The sequence below is a fragment of the Hyla sarda genome, chromosome 6, assembly GCF_029499605.1.
Source record: "Hyla sarda isolate aHylSar1 chromosome 6, aHylSar1.hap1, whole genome shotgun sequence".
NCBI classification, from domain to species: Eukaryota; Metazoa; Chordata; class Amphibia; order Anura; family Hylidae; genus Hyla; species Hyla sarda.
The window spans coordinates 142,137,831-142,144,258 of record NC_079194.1 but is presented as its reverse complement, the minus strand read 5'-3'; positions in this window follow the sequence as shown (position 1 = coordinate 142,144,258).

Genomic DNA, 6,428 nt, shown 5'->3' with positions numbered 1-6,428 from the left:
CACCGGAGCACCTGAAAGCTGAACTAATTTATGCACGCTAAAGTCGGCAACTGCCGAGCCGCGAGGTTTGTGACGAATCGAATGATTCCTCCTATTAGTCCCCTAAGGGGACAAAGTGCAAAAAAAAAAAAAAAAATTTACCCCCTTATTAAAAGTTTAAATCACCCCCCCTTTCCCAAATTCCATATAAAAAAAAAAATATAAACATAATAAAAAAATGTGGTATTGCCGCATGCGTAAATGTCCGAACTATAAACATATATTGTATATTAAATTGCACGGTCAATGGCGTACGGGCAACAAAAATTCAAATGTCCAAAATAGCGTATTTTTGGTCACTTTTTATACCATTAAAAAAAGGAATAAAAAGCGATCAAAAAGTCTGATCATAACAAATGGTACTGATTAAAACTTCAGATCACTGTGCATAAAATGAGCCCTCATACCGCCCTGTACGCAGAAAAATAAGTTATAGGGGTCAGAAGATGACAATTTTAAATGTATTAATTTTCGTGCATGTAGTTGATTTTTTCCAGAAGTGCGACAAAATCAAACCTATATAAGTAGGATATCATTTTAATCGTATGGACCTACAGAATAAAGTGTAATTTTTACCGAAAAATGTACTACGTAGAAACTGAAGCCCCCAAAATGTGAAGTTTTTTTCTTCAATTTTGTTCAATTGAAAGTGAAAGTAAAGTGATCTTTACTGTGGCAACCACTAGGAAGGCCAAACAGCAACTCCCAGCATGCCCAGACAGCCAAAGGCTGTTCTGGGCATGCTGGGAGTTGTAGTTTTGCAACATCTGGAGGGTCACAGTTTGGAGACCACTGTTACAGTGGTGCCCAAACAGTAGCCCTCCAGATGTTGCCAAACTACAACTCTCAGCATGCCTGGACTACCCAGGCATGCTGGGAGTTGTAGTTCTGTAACATCTGTCCCTTCAGATTTAGCAATTTTCATGAAATTTTTGAAAATTGCTGCTCTACTTTGAAGCCCTCTAAATTTTTTTTAAAAGCAAAAATGTCCATTTTATGATGCCAAATAGAGATGAGCGAATTTACAGTAAATTCGATTCGTCACGAACTTCTCGGCTCGGCAGTTGATGACTTATCCTGCATAAATTAGTTCAGCTTTCAGGTGCTCCCGTGGGCTGGAAAAGGTGGACACAGTCCTAGGAGACTCTTTCCTAGGACTGTATCCACCTTTTCCAGCCCACAGGAGCACCTGAAGGCTGAACTGATTTATGCAGAATAAGTCATCAACTGCCGAGCTGAGAAGTGCGTGACGATTTGAATTTACTGTAAATTCGCTCATCTCTAATGCCAACATAAAGTAGACATATTGTATTTGTGAAGAAAAATAAAATTTATTAGGAATATCAATTTTCCTTACAAGTAGAGAGCTTCAAAGTTAGAAAAGTGCTACATTTTCTAAATTTATGAAATTTGGGGATTTTTCACCAAAAAAGGATGCAAGTAACGACGAAAATTTACCACCAAAATAAAGTAGAATGTCACGAAAAAACTCTCAGAATCAGAATATTCGCTAAAAGCGTTTTCGCATTATTAATTCGTAAAGCAACGGTGGTCAGAATTGCGAATAAGGGCTCAGTCCTTAAGGGGTTAAAAAAAAAATACAAATTTGCGGGTTTATCAATTTGCCACAAAAATAATTTTTTGGTTGTGCAGTAGATTTTGATAAAATACAATACACAACAATTGGTTTCCCAATAAACAAGCCCTCATATGGGTCTGCAGGGGAAATACGAAAATGCAAAAATGAAAATTTCCCGGATTCTCATGGCCAAAATTGACTTTCTTCTTAAGGGGTTAAAAACCTGAACACACCTTAACCCCTAAAGGACCAGGCCAATTTTCGTTGTTGCCCTTTCGTTTACACCTCGCACTTTAATAGCCCTTTTACAAACCCTTATAAGGGCTTGTTTTTGGAGCTATTTAAAAAATGATATAGCGATGACCACAGAGCTACATAGTTCATAAGGTTGGAAAAAAGACCAGAGTCCATCAAGTTCAACCTATAACCCTAATGAGTCCCTACTGAGTTGATCCAGAGGAAGGCAAAAAACCCTCATACTAGAGGTAAAAATTCCTTCCCGACTCAAAATATGGATCCCTTCTGTCCCTATAGATATAGAATCCATAACCTGTAATGTTGTTCTCCAAAAATGCATCCTGACCCCTTTTAAATTATTTTACTGAGTTAACCCCTTAAGGACCCGGGGTTTTTCCGTTTTTGCATTTTCGTTTTTTCCTCCTCACCTTTAAAAAAAAAAATCATAACCCTTTAAATTTTGCACCTAAAAATCCATGATGGCTTATTTTTTGCACCACCAATTCTACTTTGCAATGACATTAGTCATTTTACCCAAAAATCTATGGCGAAAAGGAAAAAAATCATTGTGAGACAAAATAGAAAAAAAACACAATTTTGTAACACTTGGGGCTTCCGTTTCTACGTAGTAAATTTTTCGGTAAAAATTACACCACCTTTATTCTGTAGGTCCATACGATTAAAATGATCCCCTACTTATATAGGTTTGATTTTGTTGTACTTCTGAAAAAATTAACTACATGCAGGAAAATTTATATGTTTAAAATTGTCATCTTCTGACCCCTATAACTTTTTATTCTTCCGTGTATGGGGCGATATGAGGGCTAATTTTTTGCGTCATGATCTGAAGTTTTTAGCGGTACCATTTTTGCATTGATTGGACTTATTGATTTAATTTTTTCACGATATAAAAAGTGACCAAAAATACTTGGAATTTTTTTGCATGTACGCCATTGACCGCGTGGTTTAATTAACTATATATTTTTTATAATTCGGACATTTCCGCATGCGGTAATACCACATGTTTGTTTTTATTTACATTTTTTTTTTAAATGGGAAAAGGGGGCTGTTTCAAACTTATTAGGGAAGGGGTTAAATTATTCACTTTTTTTTTTTGGCAATGTTATAGCTCCCATAGGGGGCTATAACACTACACACACTGATCTTTTACATTGATCAATGGTTTCTCATAGGAAACCATTGATCGATGATTCTGGCCATGCCTGGATCTCAGGCACTGAGCAGTCATTCGGCGATCGGACAGCATGGAGGAAGGTAGGGAGCCCTCCGGCTGTCATGTAAGCTGTTTGGGATGCCGCGATTTCGAACAGCTCCGTGAGCTAACCGGCAATGGTCTACTTTCATTTTAGACGGGGCGTTCAACTCTGAATGCCACGTCTAAAGGGTTAATAGCGCGCGGCATTGCGATCAGTACCGCACGCTATTAGCCACGGGTCTCGGCCATTGTTAGAGGCCGGGCCCGCCTCGCGTTATAGAACGTTAGAGGACTCATGACCTACCGGTACGTCATGGGTCCTGTAGGGGTTAAGGACCAGGGGTTTTTCTGCTTAAATTTTTTCTCCTTACCTTTAAAAAAAAAAATCATAACTTTCAATTTTGCACCTATAAATCTAAGACTAAACCGGAAAAAAAAAATCTTCAATGTGCGACAAAATTGAAGAAAAAATTCCATTTTGTACATTTGGGGGGGGGCTTCAGTTTCTACACAGTACATTTTTCAGTAAAAATTACCTTATCATGCAGGAAAATTTAAGTTTAAAATTGTCATTAGAGATGAGCGAACTTACAGTAAATTCGATTCATCACAAACTTCTCGGCTCGGCAGTTGCTCACTTATCCTGCATAAATTAGTTCAGCTTTCAGGTGCTCCCGTGGGCTGGAAAAGGTGGATACAGTCCTAGGAGACTTTCCTAGGACTGTATCCACCTTTTCCAGCCCACCGGAGCACCTGAAAGCTGAACTAATTTATGCAGGATAAGTGAGCAACTGCCGAGCCGAGAAGTTAGTGACTAATCGAATTTACTTTAAGTTCGCCCGTCTATAATTGTCATAATTTTTTTTTTTGCGTATAGGACGGTATGAGGGTTAATTTTTTGCATGCAATTTAGCATGCAGCACCCACCTGTAAGTACTGCCGGAAGCGCTGGAGGTTCTCAGTCTTTTGCCTCCTGACCATGGGGACGGATTATCGTGACATCACGACTCTGCCCCCGTGTGAAATCACACCCCGCCCCCACAATGCAAGTCTATGGGAGGGGCTGTGACGGCTGCGATCAGATATCTTATGCCCTATCCTTTGTACAGGGGATAAGATGTCTTGGGGCCGGAGTACCCCTTTAACATGTTAAACATGACCACCTCCTCAGGCAGAGAATACAGCTGGTCTTCATCCAGCAGAGAGCCAGCAGTCAGCTGATCCTCCGAATGAAGTCACTCCCAGATAAAAAAAAAAAAAAAAAAAAGCATCAAGACCACAGCAAGCAGTAATACATGAGAATCCCCTGTAGAGAAGTGATGCACCCGAGCCGGAGTCAGACACCAGGCAAAGCGCAGCAAGCATAGCCCCATATTAAGCCACGCTGCCCACGACTCTTAAATGGGCACTGTCATGAAAACAAAAAATTGATATGTTGTAGTACTTAAGTACTACAACATATCTCTAATATAGTTTAATAAAAAAAAGTGATTTTAAAACAGTTTAAAATCACTTTTAAATTCGGCCACTAGGGGTCGCCCTCCTAGTGGCCGAATGCATTTTGCAGTGACGTCACTACAGAATTTCGACTCATTTCAGCCGGGCAAATGAGTCGAAATTCATTCACTGCGCGCTGGCTTCCTGTCTGTCAATCAAACAGGCAGGAAGCCAGCGCAGTAAAGTCCAGGAGCAGCCGCCCTGGCCGCACCATGCACGCAGCCTGTACCTCAGCCCAGATGGAGTCTGCACTCTCTCTGCAGACTCCGGTAACTGAATTGGATTCCCCGGCACGTCCTGCATCTGGATTCCCCGTTTCTCCGCAGCTCGCCGCTCAGCGCAGAGTTCGCGGTCCCGGCTTCTTCTATCCATCTGAGCGACCGGAGGTGAGGGGAGGGGGGTGGGGGCGGAAGGTTGGTACAAATGGGTGCCTTCAGTTGTTTCCCCACTACAACTGCCAGCATGCCCTGTAAGCCAGTAGATGTCAGGGCATGCTGGGAGTTGTAGTTGTGAAACAGCTGGAGGCACCCTGTTAGAACTAAGGGCGGAAGTCCCCCCCCAGCAGGCATCAGTGACGTGGTGCCTGCTGGGGAAGTCTGCCTGGTAGTGAGCACACTACCAGGCAGACAAAATGGCAATTATTAGTCAATAAATATGAAAAAAAGGCAGGGAGGGGGTTAGGGATAGAAGGGCAATAGGCAGGGGCAGAAAAAAAAAAAAAAGAGGGTTGGTGGGAGCTACCCTTTAACAGCAAGGAGCGTGCCAAAAAACACACACAGAGCTGTGTAAGTCCTGTAGCCCTGCTCACAGGACAGAAAAGAACTCTGGGGGAGTGGTTACAGGGAGCCTTATAGCCTCTTGTGGGGGAGGGGCTCTAGTCTAGTTTTTATTAACATTATCCTAAGGTCCTGCAAGCTCACAGGGGCGGTGTTACCCCCATCATTGTGCTGCTAGCAGATGATAGGGAAGTCTTTTCTTATGCATAAGAAGTAGACTGCTCTGTTACAAAGAAAGGAGGAGCCAAATCTTGAGTTATAAAAGCTTCTCAGATTGACTACTTTATCTGCTTGCAGGTCTTAAAGGGGTACTCCGGTGGAAAACAAATATTTTTTTTTTTTCAAAATCAACTGGCACCAGAAAAACAGATCTGCAAATTACTTCTATTCAAAATCTTAATCCTTCCAGTATTTATCAGCTGCTGTATGTGCCACAGGAAGTTGTGAAGTTCTTTTCAGTCTGACCTCAGTGCTCTCTGCTGACACCACACATCTCTGAGTGACTGGAACTGTCCAGAGCAGGAGAGGTTTGCTATGGGGATTTGTTCCTACTTTGGACAGTTCCTGACACAGACAGAGGTGTCAGCAGAGAGCACTGTGGTCAGACTGAAAAGAACTTCACAACTTCCTGTGGCACATACAGCAGCTGATAAGTACTGGAAGGATTAAGATTTTTTAAATAGAAGTAATTTACAAATCTGTATAACTTTCTGGCACCAGTTGACCTGAAAAAAAGTTTTCCACCAGAGTACCCCCTTAGGACCTTTGTTTTTACCCGTGAATGTAATGAAATGTCTAAATCTGTTAGATCTTCTAATATAAGATTGTAAAAGAATTGTTAAAATGTTTAACTTACATAGGCTTCCTCTTCGCATGATGGAGGCAAGTATAACACCGGTAGAGATACTATAGGTTTTGTATTCCTAAAGGTTTGACCAAATCTTAACAAATCCCTGCCTTGACATTTAAAAAAAAAAAATAGGCCTTGTCGGGCCTTTGATTCTTATACCCTAAGGTTCATAACACCCTAAGAACAACATATTGGTCTCACTCCGGGATTGGCCTCCAGATACTAGTTTTGAGT